This window comes from Magallana gigas, chromosome 2 (genome assembly GCF_963853765.1).
Source record: "Magallana gigas chromosome 2, xbMagGiga1.1, whole genome shotgun sequence".
Taxonomy (NCBI): Eukaryota; Metazoa; Mollusca; class Bivalvia; order Ostreida; family Ostreidae; genus Magallana; species Magallana gigas.
In genome coordinates, this window is record NC_088854.1 from 61,054,699 (window position 1) to 61,076,555 (window position 21,857).

At 31.0% G+C, this 21,857-nt stretch overlaps 1 long non-coding RNA gene across 2 annotated transcripts; it reads right to left on the reverse strand.

The window, feature by feature from the left end:
* Nucleotides 1-538: 538 nt before the first annotated feature.
* On the reverse strand, nucleotides 539-20,717 carry LOC117686250 (uncharacterized). 2 transcript variants are annotated; one of them, XR_010711462.1, is made up of 10 exons: nucleotides 20,448-20,717; nucleotides 16,779-16,876; nucleotides 15,999-16,056; nucleotides 15,244-15,399; nucleotides 14,703-14,900; nucleotides 11,796-11,873; nucleotides 10,304-10,334; nucleotides 8,805-8,846; nucleotides 4,170-4,262; nucleotides 539-2,958 (listed from the first exon to the last, which is right to left on the reverse strand). It is a non-coding gene; the product is annotated as an uncharacterized lncRNA (long non-coding RNA). The 2 variants fall into 2 exon arrangements; XR_010711463.1 differs by lacking the exon at nucleotides 15,999-16,056.
* Nucleotides 20,718-21,857: the final 1,140 nt, after the last annotated feature.

Sequence of the window (21,857 nt, forward strand, 5' to 3'; positions counted from 1 at the left end):
TTGATATATTCCAACTTAAGGTGCCCAATATTTCAATGTATCTCATTTAAAGTGTTACATTGTGTTCTTTTTGTATTTATAATGAGATAATTTTAAATAGCTTAGTGAAACATTCCTTACATGGCTGAAGGCCCGCCATTAGGTTAAATTTATAATATCATCAAGTTATTCTTACAATAAATAAACTTCTTTTCTTATCAGTTCTTTAGTTCTTTAATTTCTAAATTTGCGATGATTCCTACTTTTTATTAAATATTTTTTTAATCTCTAATATTACAGAGGTTAAACTTCAGTTAAAGGCATGTCAAAAGGTGAAAAGGTGTAGGTATTTTCTGACTTTGAGAAGCGAGTGACAAATAAAAAATAACTACACAAATGTATGAAATATTTCAGTGCCTACATAAGTGTCTCAAACAATACCAAAGTTCCAAATTAATGAATCAAAAACACTAGAAATAAAATGATGAAATAATCTTTCATTATCTGCATCTCAAAATACAACTATTGGGAACTTTAAAAAAATACCAGAAAAACAAAATTGGGCTTTCTAAAATTCTTTTATTACATATTCAAACAATTTTATAGGAAAAATTCAATTTGTTCCAACTTATTATTCATTTCTTTAAAAACAACATGAAAATTAAAACATCAATTGTACTGTTTTCAAAAATTCTTGAGCAAAAGTCAAAGAGAATTACAACAATGTGGAGCATTTTAGTCAATGTCTTTCATTTCTCCCTTGAATGACCAGTCTACATTCAATCATAGCTCAAAGCTGAATTTTTAATTCAGCAAATATAATGCAGTCTGTCAGTTAAAAAGTGATTCTTAACCAAACTTTTTTTTCAACACTTTGCACACTTTTAGTTGAGCAAGACTGTGTTAAAACTAAATAATATGATGTTCAGAAGACAATCAAGTTTTAAATTAAACATCCATTTAAAGTTAAGAATCAAATGATCATAAAAGTAATTCATTATTGCATAATCTACTATATATAAATGTAATGCAAATATCATTACAATCTAATTTATTTACTCATTGAACAAATTAAGACTTTAATTCTTAAAAGCAAGTTCAGAACAAAAATGTAATTCATCTTCAGTGCATCATTAATGTTTAATACTTTAACTTTTTTTCAATATTTCATAGCATCAAATTCAGAAAATTGATGAGTTGTTTCATCAAACTAGTAATCTAATACATAAGTTTACATCATTACTTAAATCAATGTCCTTTTAATCAGAGTTATTTCATTCAATTCTTCAGTAGACAATTTCACAATAATTCAATGTTTTTGTTTAAATTTATTCTATATATGCACCTTTTCCAACACACGACATTATCATAACTTACTTTAAAAGAAAATTAAACAAAGCTTCTTTAAGATCAAGATCTTGTACATGCAAGGTGCCTACAGGATTATGAAATTCAAGATATAAATATTTTTATTGATGCTTCATAAAAACAGCTTTGTTTGATTCGGTGTGGTGGGGCTATGAACACTATGAAAACTCATGTTTCAAACTGTCATTTTCAATAAAATATAATGGAAATAAGGCTCATGCAATGTTTTTGTTTACATAAGTTCAATATACCGGCAAAGGTTCTTTTTCTAGCTGAGTTTTCTAATTACTAATTCGTTTTTAACTTAAAGAAACAGTTCCTAGCGTTTGTAACATTCATTTTTGGTCTAAACCTGACATTTTCCCTCAACATTTAAAATGTACCGGTAATCAAAATCATGACCTCAGCTTTGGTTACATAATCAAAATTGTGAGCTCTATATCTCGCTTATAACTTCACGACTGACACTCAAATTTTTGGTTGATTATTAGAAATGCCTATTTAAGTCATTGTAAACATTAAAAAGAGAAAAATTAATTTTGAGCCAAATCGTGACCATGCCCCTTTAACATAAAAGGCATCAAGTTATTTGCAGTATGTAACATTTTGCAACACAGATCTTTTCTATAGGGATGTACAGGTTACATCTGCAATTATTCTTGGTAACAACAAATATCAATTTTTTTTTAAAAGAAACAAAATTCTAAAGGTCAATTCATTTTAAACAAACAAGATATCTGTGAGCCAATACTCAAAAGTGATACCCCTGCTCTGATCTGAATATACAAAATATGCAGTCGATATTTCACAGGGAGTTTACATCATTTTTTTTTAAAATGGATCCCATCATATGGCATGCCTACACAAAGAGGTTAAAATTTTAAGCCTCTGCTATTAATAGGTGCCGAGAAATTTTTGACAAAAATTTGTTTGAAAATTTAAGCTAAAAAAAACAGTCGTCATTTAACAAAAAGTTGACATTTGATTGGTACACAAGGGTAACATAAGTAATGTAAACAAGACTTGTGCCATGTGTTTGTTTACATTTTGAAATTCCAGGTTAATACATGAAATGAATTTGACAAATACAAGGAGCTGTTTATTGATGTACAAAACAAATTAGCAGATAAAAAAAAAATCAGCTTGAAAAAGAACTTTTTACCGGTGTATTGAACCAATGTAAGTCAAAAAAATAAGACACAAGCCTTCTTACAAAACAAAGAATTGAAGCTCTGCATCTGGCTAATAACACTACAACTAACACTCAAATTGTGGTTGGTCATTAGAAATGCATTATACTAATGCATTATAAACAATAAAAAATACAAAAATAAAAATCTGACCAAAATCGTGACCACTCCCCCATGAGATGTACGATATTACTAGAAAACTACATACTATTCATATGCATATTCACATGTCATGTTCATTTCTAAATTGTTCATATAGCCACCAACTCCAACTCTGCGAGTTTTTTGGAAGTTCTTGGCCTCGCTGTTTCTCTCTCATTAAAAATCTTTGTTCTGGCTTTGGAAATTGTTGTCTTCATATGAAGACCATCTAATGATGATATATTATTTGTCTTCAGGAAGTCCTCAATTTCTTTCTTACCTGTAAAAAATAAAGAGGATTGAATGATTTGTCATTGATTATATTTTTAAAAACATGTTCATGAACACCACATACATAGGCATAAAGTCATCATTTTAAACATTAATATTTTAATCAATCTCAATGAAATAATCCTAAATTAGGTAACAAATTCCCCAACCGACTTCACTGAAGGGAACTAGAGATTTTTTCTCCATCTGTCTATCCCACTTCAGTTTTTCACAATTTTTTTCATTATGGGTTTGAAGAATAATATTAACTTGCTTCAAAATCTCAACTAACAGATCAAGTTTACATTTTAGTAGCCTCTGGTCGTCATATTTTTGAGAGAATTGATTTTGATTTTTACATTCCAATTTTTTTAATGACTGGATTCGGTGTATGTACTCAATTAATGAGGCCAGTATGTGGTCAGTAATAATATCATGTATTACTTGTATCATTACTTTAATCATTTCTTACAAACAAAAAAGTTTTGTAAAATATGTCAAGTATCGTGCTGTACATTTTATCGGCAGTTTTTTTTTTTGTAGTATAACAATCCAGTATTATCGTGTCTGGGCTGTTAAATATTAAGGTTTGGTTTGAGGTTCAGGGTACAGAAGACTTTAATGATATTGTGTATAAAACAGGGAATACTTCTAGCAGCGAACACTTAATTGACTTGGCAAAATTATACGAGATAAAATAAAGAGTATTAGTTTACCCACTTTGTATTTAATTTCAACATCGACTGTGTCTGCTTCGCTTCGAATATGTATTTTTAAAATGGATTTTCAAGGTTGTTAGCTGTTTGTTGTAATTATTTTTCATAATTTCATACTATACAAGAAGTCATTAATTTCTGAATATTTCAACATTTATGATGGGGGATATTTATTACAAAAGGTCTCAAAATTTTGCCATTCTTAATTACTTTATAATGTAAAATTCAAATTATAATATAAAATATTATATGATAAATATTTAACATCTTATACAGGTTATGTATTTTTCGGCATGTCGCTACAATCATATTCTGCAGGAATCACATTGAAATAAAAACTTTAACTTAAGTCTATTCTCATGCAGTTAGTGGTCTTGTGACAAAATAGTCAACAGACAGGAAGGCTAACAGCCAACTTCATGTCATTAGCCAGGCTCGCTTGAAGTAACAATTCAAATGATCACCTTTAATTTACAGTTCATGAGCTAAATAAATTGTTACTTACATGGTAGATTCCCTGTGTTATTGTCTTTCTGAGTAAATATGTTTTTTCTAAAATGAGATTTCAAATCTGCTGTATCTTCCTTTGACCACTTCACTGTTGAAATACAGAAAAAAAACATTGATAATTCAAATTTGCATGGGTTAGGTGACATAAAATTATCATTACGTTTCTCGGGCCAAATTTCTCCTAAATAGATGGAGAAGGGTGGCAATTTTTTTTAAAGTAGTAAATAAGTAGATGCGGGAGGGCTTTTTTATATATTCATTAGCCATCTTGAGTTCCAAAAGCACATACCTAATGAAATTGTCATCAACACAACCCGCCCCCTCCTCCTCCCAAAAAATTCAGGGCCATACTTAAACAAGAAAAAAGCTGTCAAAATGACAGCAAACCAGGTTTTCTTTTGTGTGAACAGTATCCATTATACATTTGTCAATCCTAAATTGATATCCAATCCAGAAAATTGAGGCACTTTATAATCTATAAAAACATAGGTAATCACAGATTACAAAGCTCACCGAGACGAGACATCACATTTATGAGTCTTCACCTTTAAGAGACCCCCATTATCATATTAAATGAAAATCATACTTTATGATCTTGGATATTCATGGATTCTGTTTTGACACAATATCGTATATCATCTGTTAAAAAATTGTATGATAATCATATGTTCATTTGTTAATCAATACAATAAAATAACATTAAATATTGCATCCTATCATATTTACAACATATATCAAATAATACAATAAAACACCATAATAAACAATAATGAGATATGATATTGTAACGTATGATATGACATTGTATTGTGTTATACGTTATTGTATTTGATCAAATAATACAATATCATTATATAATATATATAACAATATAGTATTATATTACAATATCATATTACATAATACATCATAACATTGAAACATATGATATTATATTGTAAAATATAGTATGATATTGTATGATACTGTATCATTTTTAATACATAATATGATATTGTATCATATGATACAATATAATTTGATACAACATTGTATCATATCAAATGCTACAATATTATGTGATAAAGTAAAACAATTTATAATACAATATTATATATTATACATATTGTATCATATGATACAATAATATGTTTTACAATATCATACAATACAATAATATGTGATGTGATAATATATCATATTATAAACCAATATCATATTATACAATATCGTATGATACAATATTATATTATATAACAGTATCATATTATACAATTTTATGTGATATAATTCTATATTACAGAAACTAAAATCATATTATATAAATAGTGCCTGTTTGGGAGGGTAACAGTTGAAATTGACACCCCGAGAAAACCATTGTCAACCGACGCGAAGCGGAGGTTGACAATGGTTTTCGAGGGGTGTCAATTTCAACTGTTATCCTCCCAAACAGGCACTATTTATTTTGTTATACTGAATGTCTTTTTTAAAATTTTTAAGAAAATTTTACTGCTTTTATATAGGAATAACGTGAATTCTACAGCGAACCGTACGCGCATAATTTTCGCGCATGTAACATTTTTTAATGTTACCCGTTGCCAAGTGCGTTGCTAACGCTGAGGGTAATAGTAAATATTATTAACTGCGTCTTAACCAATCAGATTTTAGTATTTAACATGAAAGTATAACAATATACAATATCGTATGATACAATATTATAGAATATACAATATTGTTTTATAGGATACAATATTATAGTTTGCAATATCTTATCTAATAGTATCATGTGATAAAATAATAAATTAATAATACAATATAATATTATACAATATTGTACCATAATATACAATACTATACATAACGATATCATGATACAATATCATAACATAAAATATAAAAAAAATTGATACAATATCATATCGTATCATACAACTTTTTTATAATATTACATATGATAATATATTGTGTCATATCAAACAATATTGTTTCATACCAAACAATACTATTTCATAGGAATCATGTTATATCATTAATCAACAAACAAACTTTAGCATCCTTGATAATGGAGATCAGGCTCTGCATCTGAAGCAACCTCTGTGTTTCATTTATAATATAGTTAAATCAACTATGCAAGCTATCATCTATAAAACATGTGACATGTTCCAAAAAAACTAAACCTCATCCAGCATCCGAAACCTATGGCTCAGATTCAGCATTCAAGCCTGTCAGGTGCATCAGTATACATAAGACGCATCTCCATGCAAGTTTGGTGAAATTCAGACCAGTAATAACTAAGATATCATCATCAAAGGGCACTAGCAATTAAAACCTTAACCTGCTCCAGCATCCACAACCTATGGCTCAGATTCAACATCCATGCCTGTCAGGTGCATCTGTATCATAAAACACACCATCCATTCAAGTTTGGTGAAGTTAGGACCTGTAATAACTAAGATATATTTTTTAGCATCCTTGATAATGGAGATCAAACTCTGCATCTGAAGCTTCCTCTGTGATTCATTCATACTACAGTTTAATCAACTATGCAAGTTTGAAATAGTACTATTATCTATTAAACATGTGACCTGTTCCAAAAAACTTAACTTTATCAAGCATCTGAAACCTATGGCTCAGACTCAGCATTCAAACCTGTCAGGTGCATCAGTATCATAAGACGCACCATCCATAGAAGTCTGGTGAAGTTAGGAAAAGTAGTAACTAAGATATAATCATCAGAGGGCACCTGCAACAAAAACTTTAACCAGCTCTAAAAACCTTAACCTCCTTCAGCATCTGAAACCTATAGCTCAGATTCAGCACCCAAGCCTGCCTGGTCCATCAGTATCATAAGACACACCATCAATGCAAGTTTGGTGAAGTACGGACCAGCAGTAACTTAGATATTGCTATCAACGGGCACCTGCAACAAAAACTTTAACCTGCTCCAAAAACATTAACCTCCTCCAGCATCCGAAACCTATAGCTCAGATTCAGCACTCAAGCCTGTCTGGTGCATCAGTATCATAAGACACACTATCCATGCAAGTTTGGTGAAGTATGGACCTGCAGTAACTTAGATATTGCTATCAAAGGGCACCTGCAACAAAAACTTTAACCTGCTCCAAAAACCTTATCCTCCTCCAGCATCCGAAACCTATAGCTCATATTCAGCACTCAAACCTTTCTGATGCATCAGTATCATAAGACACACCATCCATGCAAGTTTGGTGAAGTACAGACCTGCAGTAACTTAGATATTGCTATCAAAGGGCACCTGCAACAAAAACTTTAACCTGGTCCAACAACCTTTACCTCCTCCAGCATCTGAAATTTAGGACTCAGATTCAGCATCCAAGTCTTTCAAGTCCATAAGTAGGTCCAGATGCATCATCCATGCAAGTTTGGTGAAGATAGGGCAAGTAATAGCTTAGATACAGGACCTGCAACAAAAACTTTAACCAGGTCCGGACGCCGACGCCGACACTGACTATTAAAGTAGGCGGTAATGTTTTAGATACTGTGGCAAAGGAGGCCAAACTTCCTGCCTTACAAATAGATGTATGTCTAACTTGATCGGAACATATTGATTAATTTACATGTATGTATGCGAGAGACTCTCACAGAATATTTATTTTTATGTCAAATGGTGCATTATTTAAAATGTACAACACTTTTATTTTTCACATCTTACTAATTGTTGTACTGTTTCGTGTTCGACAAAAGATAAAAATTATGTTGAAAGGCTTTTATAATTCATAATCAATAATTCTGGATGCATCCAGAATTATTGATTATAAATTATAAAAGTAACAAATACTGCCACTGTAGAGAAGTTTAGCACTTGTGAATGACTATTTTGTAAATAGAACACTTGGTGCTAGCTATTTAGAAATGTTCTAAAAACACAAACTGAATATAATAAACAGTCATTTAAACAATCAACAATTATGGAATCAGCATTGGAATTCGTCTCGGTGAGCTAAAAAGTACATTGCTATACCCCTGTAAAACAGTTACTATATAACTCTATACAAAAAAAAGTCCAGCATTTTGACTGTTGGACTGGAACTGTTAGACTGGAACTGTTAAAATCGACTGTTAAAAAAGACTGTTGACCGGTGACGTCACATTCCGCGAAAACGTGTTATTGATTAGAAGGGGTATAACAAAACAGTTGTTGACTGTGTCTCAGGCAACAGTTGATCTGTCAGACCGGCTCGCAAAATGTTGCCCGCGGCCTTCGACCTTGGCCAACAGTTTGCGAGCCGGTCCGACAGATCAACTGTTGCCCTCGACCCCAGTCAACAACTGTATAATATTGTGTATATTTAAAGAATAAAGAATCATTTTTTGGGTATTTTAAGGTGATAAATTTGGTCGAGTGTGATCAAATCCATTACTTTATTTTTACTTCAACATTTACTTGAATGGAAATATATGCATAAAGGAAAAGTTTTCCACCTCAAACAATATCTGACATTTGAACTGAACTAACTTGTAAACAATGAAGACAAGTATGCACATTATTTTTTAGCAGGGGTGGGGAATGGGGGGGGGGTATAGTTTCAATTAGGCTGGAGGCAATTCCAAACAAACAATAATTCTATTTTGCCCCAAAATACATTGACATTAATAATACATAAATATTTACCATTCCTTGGGTTTTTCTTCTCTTTTGACTCTAGAATTTCATCTAAGGAGGAAAAAAAATTTAATGATAAGTCTATATGATATGTTAAATATATGGTTTCACATCATCTGTCATTCAAGTTGCTTTTAAATAAGTAATATTAACATTAAGAATTTAAAACTAAGGTGGCCAACTTTGGATTTCATTGCACATGCTTTTGTGCTTGCCATGTATATACAAATTTGTTGATACCATTTACCAATATTTAACCAAATAACAAATTACCAATCAAAACAATTTGGGGTGTTTTAAAATCTGGTAATATAGTAAGATAGTTAATGTATATTTTATGATGCCCCCTAAAATAAAAACAAATGATTAGATTTTCATAAAACACTGCAGGTACATGTACAGGAGCACTTAAGTTGACTGAAAGTTAAATATTTTTTTTCCTCTTACAGTGCTGATATCATGAAAGTTGACAAAACAAAACAATCCTATCCTATATCCTGTATCATGTATCCTTTCCTGCAAACAAGCTCTATCCTATCCTATCCTATCCTATCCCATATTTAGGAATAAAAGATAAATGAAACGAAAAAAGAAATTAATAACTTTATCAACTAATATTATGCTCAAAAGATCCAATTAATACAGGTACATAAACCCGACGATTTTCAGAGCGAGGTAGTATTTTTACCTGCCTTGAATATTCCATTATTATGCCTCCTGTCATTTTCTCTATATATATTCAATACTCATCTATTTTCGCATAGTATACAAAGGGATGACAACCGCGGATTTTACATATATGATACGTAGATACATACGATTGACATCGAACAATTAATATAAATAGCACATAATACTGACGGGAATTCTAAAGTTAAAGTTTCAAATAAACATTTGAACAAATTGATTAAACATTTGTGATCAAAATTGTACTTGAGAATCCCGAAAACCCTATATTAAATGATGCTTGATAAAGAATATATGGGATAAAAATTAAATGAGATTTTGTCTGCTAAACAACTTAAGTTTCCCCGGTAGAGTCCCTCGCATCTTATTTCTTGAAAAGAACATAAACGTTTGTCAATTTATTTAATGAACAGCAACTTGTTGATTAAATAATCAATCAAATCAATTGATTTATTTGAATGAACAAACGTTTGCCTTTCTGGTGACTAGACAACATTCGAACGTCACAGCTACTTATAGAAAGACACACCAGTATATTCAACAGTCGGCATAACAATAATAGTGTTGTGCATGTACTAAGCTTAAATAGTGGTCAGGGTTTGATACAGACTCGTGCACTATGTATCAAACCCTAACTACTATTTAGGCATAGTACTTGTAAAACACAACACTATTATATAAATAAGCAAAGCATTGTTTTCAACATTGAATAACCTACATGTAATTTAAGAATGTGACACTATTAAGATTTTTTTCCATTAATTCTAAACAGTATAACACATCAGTTAAATTCTTTCAACATTAAGTTCTGCTTTACCTACGAAGAGAGTGTGTTCAGTTCAGAAAGAGGAACTGTAAAAAGATTTTGTTGAAAGATTAATGCAAGGCAATAGTAAGAGTCTTTACATCCTAGAAACAGAGGTTTTATAAATTATTTAAAGGGAAATAAGTTTAGTGAATTGACTGCCTCATGTCCATCATTAGGCATAACTTCAGTTTAAGAGGGCTAGATGGCCGTTGCTGTTTTTCGACAATATCAGTCTCCTTCAAAAAAAGAGCTCTGTATAAAACTATATATATAAAAGCTAAGCTATTTGGATTTGTGTTTTTCTGATTATTATGGCCAAAATAAAAAATTGCTGTAGTTTTCAAGTAGATTTGATAGGCAAGTTGTTGATTACCCAATGCCCTTAAAAATTACATGATCAGAAGCCATATACATGTATTTTTTTAAAGGGACCAAAACGCGATTTGAGCTACAATTTTTCATATTTAGTTCTCCATTTTTAATGTTTAGAATTGTAAATATGGTTATCTTTAAGGCTTCATTTAAATTTGAAAGTCAATATCGAGTAACCTCCATGGAAAGAGTTCAGAATTCTTTGTGTGATGTAGTGGTATAAATTTTGATCAAGTGTTGCTTTCTTTTCTGACAATATTATTTATGAACATATTAAATAAAATGATCTTGTTTGCCACAAGTCATTTGTGACTAACTTTACTTTACATTATCTGTAAACAAACACAAGACTTGAGATTTTTTTGACGTAAAAATGAGCTTTCATCTCTGTATTTAGCTTGTAATTTGACTCCTAACATTCAAATTTTGTCTGATCATTCGAAATGCACATTCAAACCATTTTATACATAAAAAATAAAATGTTGACCTCAAATCATGTCCAATTCCCTTTAAGTTATGTATAGTAAGAATAGGGTATGTAGGACTAAGAGCTGGTCCTCTTATATTTATCCCAACTTGGAAGGAAGCTACCCAAAATGGCCCCTTAAATCATCCTAACAAAGATACACAAAATCTAAAGTACACAAACAAAAGATATGAAATTGGTCCCCTTAATCATCCCAGCAAAGATATACAAAAGTGGTCCCCTTAATCATTCCAACAGATACATAAAATGTAAAGTATAAAACAAAAGATACTAAATTGGTCTCCATAATCATACAAACAAAGATACTCAAAATGTAGAGTATATATACATAAGTTATTGAATTAGTTTTTTTATCATCCCAAATAAGATACATTTAATATGATAAAAAAAACACATTAATGAATAGGTCCCATAATCATTCTATTTAGGATAAACAACATGATTATCACCTACTCTTTAATAACAAAGTTAACTTAACTGGTCCCCTTAATCATCCCAAAGAAGAAACACAAAATATAAAGTACACATAGATCACTTTATTGGTCTCCTTAATCACCCCACAGAAGATACACAATACCAATGTCTCTAATTTGGTCCCCTTAAAAAAAACTCAAGATGAATAAAGAAATGTATGATGAATTCTTACCTACAGAGGAGAGACTATCGCTATATGATTCTTCCACCAAAGATGACTCATTTAAGTCAAATGGATCCGAGTCACTATCTGCAAGAAAGTAACAAATATATACATTAATGTCATTTTTCTAAAAATAGATTTGCAGCAGTTATAAAAAAAAAAATGAAAAAAAGTGGGCCCAAATCATTCTTTCACAATAACTTAAGATTTCACAACTGACAAGATTACTAACAAAAATGATTTGCAATGACCAATCTTTCATATCATAAACTCTATGTAAAAGATCTTGAATATATCTAAGTTGGCATAATATTGAGTTCAAAGCCTGATAACTCAATCTCCAAATTGCACAAATTAAGTATTTTTTTGGGGGGGGGGGGGTATTAATATGATAAAAATCCACAGACTATTTGGAAAACAGCAATTCATTAATGGTCAATTCCCCTTTCTCTTGTGGTGCATAATTACCACACGATGCATCATCCAGCAAAATTTGGCAAAGGTAGACCCAATAATTACTTAGATATGGCCATCAAAAAGCACCTGATCCCAAATAGTTGACCTGCTTCAAAAACCTTAACTTCCTCCAGCATCTGAAATTGACTGCTCAGATTCCAAGCATCCAAGCATGTCATTTGCATTCAAAGTATCATAAGATATACCATTCATGCAAGTTTAGTGTAGTAAGGACTAGTAATTAATAACTTAGTAATGGCCATCAAAGGGCACCTGCTCCAAAAAATATAACCTGTTCAAAAACATTAAACAACTCAAGCACCTGAAATCTATGGGTAAGATTCAGCATTCAAGCCTATTAAGTACTTTAGTATCAGAAGATGTATCATCCATCTAAGTGTATATAGTAAAGCTAAAACCAATAATTTAGATGTTTCTGTTTAAGGTCATATGCCCAAAAAACTTTCACTTGCTCTAAAAACTTTAACCTCCTTCAGCATCTAAAATTGATGGGTCAAATTCAGCATTCAAGCATGTCAGCTGTAAATGTATCATAAGATGTCATCCATGCAAGTTTAGTAAAGTAATGACTAGTAATAACTTAATAAGACCATCAAATATTGATAAAATAACAGGAATAAGTTAACAAAACATAGAAATACAGCAACAAATAATAATGTTGTCAACTAAATGCAGATAAAACAACAACTGGAATAAGTTATCAAAACATAGAAATAGAGCAACTGATAATTATTTTATCAACTAAATGCAGATTTATGTTGGTGTAAAACCTTCAAATAATACAACAATAAAACAAGGAATTTTCCAATAACCATAGGTATACAAATCAGGTATAATTTTTTCCTAAAAGAAAAGGATGAATATTAAATTGATAATTGGCAAGACTTAACCATTAATTTTATTGATAAATATTAAGACTGTTAAAGTCCTATAACACACCTGGCCATGTAGACAAATTAAAAACTGCTCAATTATTGACATGGTATGATAATTTGTCTGCATGGCCTGGTGAGTTATAGGGTAGGACCAAAGATATCCTAAAATAAGCTTTTATTTACATTCATTTTTATGTTTATTTGTAATGAAATATTCTTGTATCACACTAAAAAGTCATTATACACGCTCCTTGTCAGAAATATGAATAACAAATGGAGCAGCAATAAAAAATGGTTAACAGTGTGCTTCTGCTGCTAAAAACATTGCCTAGAAAATTCTTTTTAAGATTGAATTTTTATGATTTAACAATTATTTTTCAAAAGTATGTATCAAATTGGTTATGTAATTTTGAATGTTTCATTTAATCTTACAAAAAGAAATATATTCAAAACTTTTAACGTTCACTTGTCAGATTTGACATTATTAATCAAAGTACTGAAGTACTGACGGGAGTTGATTTTATCGATTATCATTTATTAAAAATCACCGATATGTGATTTTGCATGGCAAGTAGTATCAGGAATCGAAATATTTCTGAGAAATTGTATGGATTTAGGCAAGATTGAACTCTTGTCTTGTTCAACCAAACGCTCGGCTGTCTCCGTTTATCTCCGACAAACAAGAGAGACTCTGTTTTGTCGGATATTAACGGAGACAGCCAAGCGTCTGGTTGAACGAGACTACATTGAACTCTAGCGTGGGAATACATACGACTTTAAAATAAAAAATATCTAAATTGTTTGTACAATTTATAAATCTTATTATTTTCATGGTATTAATAAATATTAAAGTATTAATATTCAGAATACATAGCATCGAATTTATTTCGATTATTTTCAAGAACTAAGTGTTGTCAGCGGTATTGATTTGTGCTTAGGTCCAAACACTGTTTCACTTTCGTTTTGCCCGAGTAAGTGCATAGGAGAGTTGATTAAAATCAACTCCCAAAAATTGAATGTTACAGATTTCCAATGCAAACATAAGGGAAAAATAACATAAACTGGCATATGAGAACTTTGGCATTTTGTTAATTCTTGCCTTAATATTCTAAACTAAAAGTTTCAAATATTTACAGAATCTTTTTTTTTTTTTTTATATATAATAAACCATTTCTGCACTGAAAATGGGGTATATAATGTAACTTTGAATGCTTTCATCATCCAAAATTTTTGTAAATAGCTGTAATTATACCCTATCTAAACTGTACAACTGTACATCACATCCCTTCTCCAAAATTATTACAGTCAATGCACATTTTGCACAAAATACAACCAGCCAAAAAAGCATAGTGCCTGTCCAGCAAAAACATCTCTAAATCAAATAAGATGATACTATTCATTAAGCTAATAAGATTTTATCGTTTAATCTTAATTTAACAGGCGTTTATCACACTCCTAGTTGAAATATTGACTAACAGACATTGCATTACCTTAATTAAAATTCTTCATAATAAATAAAAAATAATGCATTTTAAAACTAAGTTTCAAAATAAACAGAACATGCCTTATTTCTCCACCAAAGATTTTTGTCATCTCCATATGGATAAGACAATTCTTCACCTACTCCTATGTCTTTGTAGCAAAAAGACATAGTTTCGGCCTCCCATCGATATCCAGTAGTTTCATTCTGGCGTTTGCGTCCTTCACATTGTTGTCGTTCACATACTGACAAATATGTTCAACACAAGATGCAGCATCAATGCTGAAAGAAAGAGCAAAATGAAAGCATCATAATAACTATATATATATATATTTATATACATCATTAAGGTAGTAAATTACTTATATACATGTATAACTTTTTGGGGCAACTTTTATTGATATGAAAAATGAAGATACTGTGATAAGTAAATAGTCATCGATATTGATTTTCATGTTTTAAGTGAAAATCAGTTTAAGGGTAGAGTAATGACCCTTTAAATTCAACTTGTTATTTGATATTGCATTACAAGAACTCGAGATTTTAATAAATTTATGGATCAACTCAGCAACGAAAACTAAAATATTGGTATTCAATGAATATTGATGAATCTACAGTAACTTACCAGTATTGCTTTCCTTTATAAAAAAAAAAAGAAATATCATGTTACAATCCAGCTTCTTGGAACAAACAGCAGCTTCTTCTGGTGAAATATTTTCACCGAAATATTCCAGCAAAAACTCTCCTTTTTTGAACTGTTCTTTTGCAAAAACACCAAAACCTTAGGATGATAATGAATAACATATTTTGAGTGTTTCAATTTCTTCCTTTCAATTTAGCGTCATTTTGGCTTTTCTTAAATACCATGAAGTAAGAAAGTTAATCTAGTATTTACACCAATGTAAATTATGCATATCAATTGAAAATTTGTTATGCTTTGTCTATAACCAAGCCCCACCCCTAAACAGAAAACCATTCTATACTTTCAACAATATGTGTCACATACAGTACCCGCAACATTGTTTTTTACAAGATAAACGATAGGATACACACACGATAGGATAGGATTAACGCACAATAGAGCAGGATACACGCACGATATGATAGGATTGATACACGATAGGAAAGGATAAATGATGTTCAGGATAATCTCATTATCCAGTGAGTATATACAATATTCACACTTAACCTGATGATTGCATACTTTGATAAACAAAAGGTACGAAGCAATTAAGTTATAAGCAGAATTTCTATTTTATTTTCAAACAAAATGTATTGCTAAATATAGATGCCTCATTTGAAATGAATACACTGAAAATATAATTGAGGTGGGCTAAAATTATCTGTATTGTACATATACACTAATGTTGTTTACGTTACCTATCAGCCAATCGCGGAACAGCTCAGCCTGATGAAAATTCACACGGAAAATAGTGGCCTAGAATAAAATTCAATCTTGTTCTGAATTATTATAAAATCTATTATTAATATAATTATTTTTTTAAAGATTATTGCATAAAATATGTACATCGCGTAACGTACAAGTTGTGTGAAGCAGTAAGACACTCTCCGCGTACGATTTAATAAATTAAATGTACGGGTAAATAATATGTTACCTTGTTCCTTTAAATTTTGACTGCTCATATTACTCATTTATCTCCATTTTGTAGAGATGATTATATTTTGTTTATTTCTTTTTAAAATATCTTTGAAATAAAGTAATTGCCTACAGATAACTCAATATTGTTCATCTGATTGAGTGCTTTATCTAGTTGTGCATTATTATTCGATAAATTATTGTTTGCGGCTTACTGAACGACTTTTAACTTGAATATAAAATCACTTTCCCACGAAAAGGCAGCATACGATTAACACGATAGGATAAACGAAAATACTGATAAACGATAATTCTGATAGGATTAATGCACGATAGGATAGGACTAACGCACGATAGAACAATATACACGCACGATACGATAGGATTAACGCACAATAGGATAGAATAGGATTGTAAAAAATAACGTTGCGGGTAGCTCACCTGAGCAACAGTGTCTCTAGATAGAAGTATATATTGGTAATTTGCATATGAACCAATGAAATGCTTAAATACACAGCTTCATTCAGGTGAACTAAATATGTATTGTATAACCTCAAATTTACCTTCGAAATCAGAAATGTATTTAACTTGAAATCCGTCTTTATCTAGACCAGACCGAATATAAAATTTTAGCATCCTCCTCTGGTGACAGTCGCCTTCTCTAGAAAAAAAATTATGTAGAAGAACATTATTAAGTAATTTTTGAACAAATATTGTGATGCTGGCTAAAAGAATAATTGCTAATTTCAGACAAAATTGTGAATTTGCCATTTTGAATCAACATTATGGTGTGGTTGTTTATAAACCCACACCACTGGGGATCTTCTGACTTTTCTGTATCTGTCTTAGTCAAAATATCTTAGCTATAGAAACACCTAATATGCCAGTCATGTTATGTTGAATGATGTTTTACTGAAATAATGCAATTTTACTTCTGCTGCAAATATTTTTTTCTTTTCATACTATATTCAATATTGGCATTTTTGGTGATGCTACTTTTTAATTCAATTCAACAATGTGTCAAAAATTTATTTGTAAAAAATTTCATCCGGCACGTTCTCCAGACAAAAAAATTAACCAATAAGCTTATATTGTGTCTAGTGATATTTACTCTTACTTTTGCAATATTATGTTCATCTGTTATTTCATATCACTAATAAAGCTACAATATGCTTTTCCAATTTAATTACCATTAAACAGGAATTTATAGATATCGACAGGAAGACATATTTGTTTTCTTTTTACACAATTTAGTTTAATAAATAAAAAAATGTGTTATTATGCATATTGTGCAGTAAAGACCAACAAACTCTCTCTCTCTCTCTCTCTCTCTCTCTCTCTCTCTCTCTCATGCTTTAAATGTTGACAAAGCATCAGAAAGCGACTTAACATCAACATCATGCTTTTAAAGGAAATACAACAATATTCTTCTCGTAGGCAATTCTCAGGAGAGTTTTTAAAACGCCAGAGGACACTAAACCAACATAAACTCTGACTACTCAATAACTTTTTATAAAAGGAAATAACTCTAACTGTAATGGACAGTAATTTGAATTTACACCGAAATCTCTCTGAATTATCGAATCTAAGAATCTCACAACAGCTATCAAATGAGGACATTTCTTCAGAGTTGGATAGGTGTTTGTAACCTGCCTTTATTTGAATGACTACATTTGGTGAAATAAGATTTTGAGGATTCCATTGATTTCCTTAAATTCCAGTTATTAGTGACTGTACATGATTCTCCTCAAACCGAAATGACCCGTTTAGTGAAATGCGAACTGTAAACAACATGTTGACAAACCAAGAGTACTGGCTACGTTTCATGTTCTACTTTAAGAAGTTTTAATTCATTTGACTCAATCAGGACAATTTGTTAAAATAAATTCTTGTTTGAATCACTCATTCACTATGCTGTCGTGGAAGTTACAATTTTCACAAGTTAATAAAGTAGTTGCAACATTCAATTTCAGTTTAATAAACTTAAGACAAGTTAAGTTATTAATTATCTTAATCCATATAAAAGTGTTTTTTGATAACATTAACATGTTAATTTACACCATCTAATAGTTATACAGAGTTGGAGAAATGGCCTAGAAATCCACCAGACATTGTGTCCTATAAATTTTCAAAATTTGCCAGATATCTTGAAAATTATTCAGACAAGGAAATAAAATGACAAAAATACACGTTTAATATGTGAAAACATTTTCATTGTTTATATTTAAAGCCACTCGGCTTGAATTCTGTTTACCGTACTTCAATATGAACAGTTCTAAAATGGTTCTGCAGTGTTTGTTTCGCTGCAGTTTTGTCCAAATTTTGTAATGCCTTCTCATGTTATGTAGAATCTTGGTAAAGTCTAGAGGCTTTATAATCATATATACTGCTGATGTTTAAAAATAAGTTAGAATACCCTTAAATACTGAGCCTAGCAAGGCTTATATAAAGGTAACACGTACCTATATGAGAAAATCATTTTCAAAAATAGAAGTTGAATAAGGGTTTCAAGCATCTCATTGGCGCCGCCATATCGGACGCCATTTTTTTAACAAAGTTAACTCGATCATTAAATGGTTGTTGGTCATTTATGTTTACTACTTTTAACTTCCTCTGAACTTGATACGAACGTCTTATTAAATTGATAAATGGAGGAAACCCCCAAATATCAAACAACCAATCTTTGAGTTACTCAATTGAATTTTGTTTTCTATACTGCGTTTCAAAATTTACCAGACACAATGTCTAACGGAGTTCTAACATTTACCGGACAAACATAAAAACAACCACAGATCATCTGCAATCCGGCACATTTCGCCAACTCTGGTAATAGTAAAACTAAAAGATTGAAAACTGTTCACACTGCTCTTTCTCAACGGATATTCTGGACATTTAATTAACATTTGGTGAGTAGATTTAGTATTTTTTATTAGAAAAAAAGCCTAAGAACAGATAGTTGTAGAAATCTAAATAAAGCTAATATTTGTTCAGTTTTTATGTTGGGACATCTTTATTTGATAAACGGGGAAAATGAACTTTTTGGCGACCTGGGGGTAACGGTTTCCATAGAAAATTGTCAATAAAACACCTATTTTTTGATGCACTGGTTTTCTTCCTTTAAGAAATTTATTCAATAATCTTTCTTTGGTCGAAACATATCAATGCAAAAATTGACCAGAAAACTTCACCACTGCGTGTATTACATTGATGAATGTTTTCCGGTGAATGAACATAGTTTAAATGTCGACAAAAATAATATGTATGTATAATTTTTGCAAATGCCGTGGTAATTTGATAGCCAATGTGGTACTTAGGGATAACAGACCTAATATCTTCGCACAAATTTATCTCGCATGTAAAATGAGCGATTGTTACGAACATCAAATTCACAATATTACGTCACAATAACTAAAACTCAATGAAAAATCGTTTATGACGCAATATATGGTTGTTTAACTTCATATATACACACTTTATAAGGCGCAAGTAGTGGCTGACCTTGCTATAATTTAACATGCTAAAATACGCTTTTCAACATAATTTAACATGCATAAATTTCTTTAGAGGATGTCACAGTACTGTAGTGAGATTTTTATTTGCTCAAGTTATTTATTGCCATCTATATACTATGTAGCAGGTTTGAAACTAACGGTAGCCCGCTAGCCCGGGACAACTGAAACTTGTGGTCAGGCTACCAAACAAGTCATAAAGGTTGTACTGTGGGGCTACTGAAATTTTAAATACCATACTACCACTGAAAGCAATGTGTTAATATTTTTTTTACAAATTCCCAAATATTTGCTACCGAGATTTTTAAACATCGGTGTGAGATCTACTATGTTATTGTTCGACGTTGTTTTGGTCCGACTTAACAGAGAATGCAAGTGGTGCACCGATGTAGACATTTGATCTGGGAAAAATATGGCATTGCCTGGTGGATGGTTCTACCGCATCTATAGTAACCGGGTGTCAATTTTCTTTAAAGATTTGGCATTATTATGGGTTCTAACTCTTTAAAATCTCTTAATTTTGGAACAATATATGGATTCCCATGATAGAAATCTTGGTACCAGTACTGTTTTTAAAGTAAAAAATTGACAGATGACGTTATGATAATGTCATTATTTATCAATAACCTGTGGGTGAATTTAATCATATATCCGGTCGCAGCGTTAACATTTCATCTCTTTGTTATTGTTTGAAAGGGTATGAAATAAATTGAAATATCTTACCAGGATCCGTTGAAAGTTCCCAAAACTAAAAGGCTCATGGTGGTCTACCCATTTCTTTAACGGTATTTCAATAACTCGTACATCAATGAATTCGAATTCTGTTTTAAAACCCAAACACAAGCAAGCAAGCAATATAAACTGTGCGAGTACGAGACCTTAATCGATCGACAATAATTATTTGAATCAGTAATTTGATTTAATTCATTAATATCAAATCTATCGACGACAAATTGAGCCCAGCAGCCCTTGGTAAACTTGTGAACTCCGGACCCCCCCCCCCCCCCCCCCAACACACACACACACCGCGAGTCATACAACGTTAGATATTCTATATTGCAAATTAAATTTTATAAAAAAAAAAACCCACTCATTGGAAAGTTGAAATAATTATTATACAGACAGAACACTGTATGAAATTTGTAAGAAGGTTGTGTGTATTGTACATGTGGCGGCGTTGGATGCGATGTGCATTGTACATTAAAATATCGTCGGCAATTAACTTTATTGTTGTTTGAGGTAGTTTCCCTACGAATAAACAAATTTAAAGAATAAAGCAACATTTACTCACCTTGTGACTGGTGACATTGAAAATGCAAGATGCCATTTTTCTTTGGAAATCCCCGGATTATGTACGAAGTACCCGGATGATAATGTCCGTAGACAAAATTGAATTCTTCACGGTGAGGTAAAAATTCGATTTTTTATGTGTTTTCATATTACGAAATAAACCATCCAAAAACCTTCCAAAATGACCACTGTGACTTATGATTTAAAAATTTTAACTACATACATGGCAAAATTGGGAGAAATCGTCGAATTTCCGCGGTACCCTTGTTGCGTATTTTTATGTATTTTGACATATATGTGGTCAATGATTGTGGCACCTTTTAAATCTTTAAAATGCAACAGAACAAAAATTTTTAACAGGCTACAGTAAGGATATGTCTTTAATTATAAGGCAATTAACAATTTACTATTAATCAAGGTTGATTTGGCATACAAATTAAGCATGAATATTAGGGAACCCGGTTTGGTGTCCCCTTATTCTACAGGTCCCCTTAACATGTATATAAATTTACAGCCGGTGTCCCTAATGTTGAAACTCTGTATATATATATATATATATATATATATATATTTTTTTTTTTTTTTTTTGAAATAGATAAAACAGGGTAATGTTTGTACTTGAGTCAATGACGTCACTGGTGATTTCAGTCAGAATTCTTTAAATATTTTTTTCTACAAAAAGGTGAATAAAGAAAGATATAATTTTTAAATTTATTTTATTACTTCATTTATTAATTTATTTAGATTTTATTTTTTTATCATTTTAGTTTTAAATTAGAAAGTTACAAAAAGAACTTCCAGTGTCAAGAATATGAATCTAAAGCGTTCATTGCATTAAAGAAA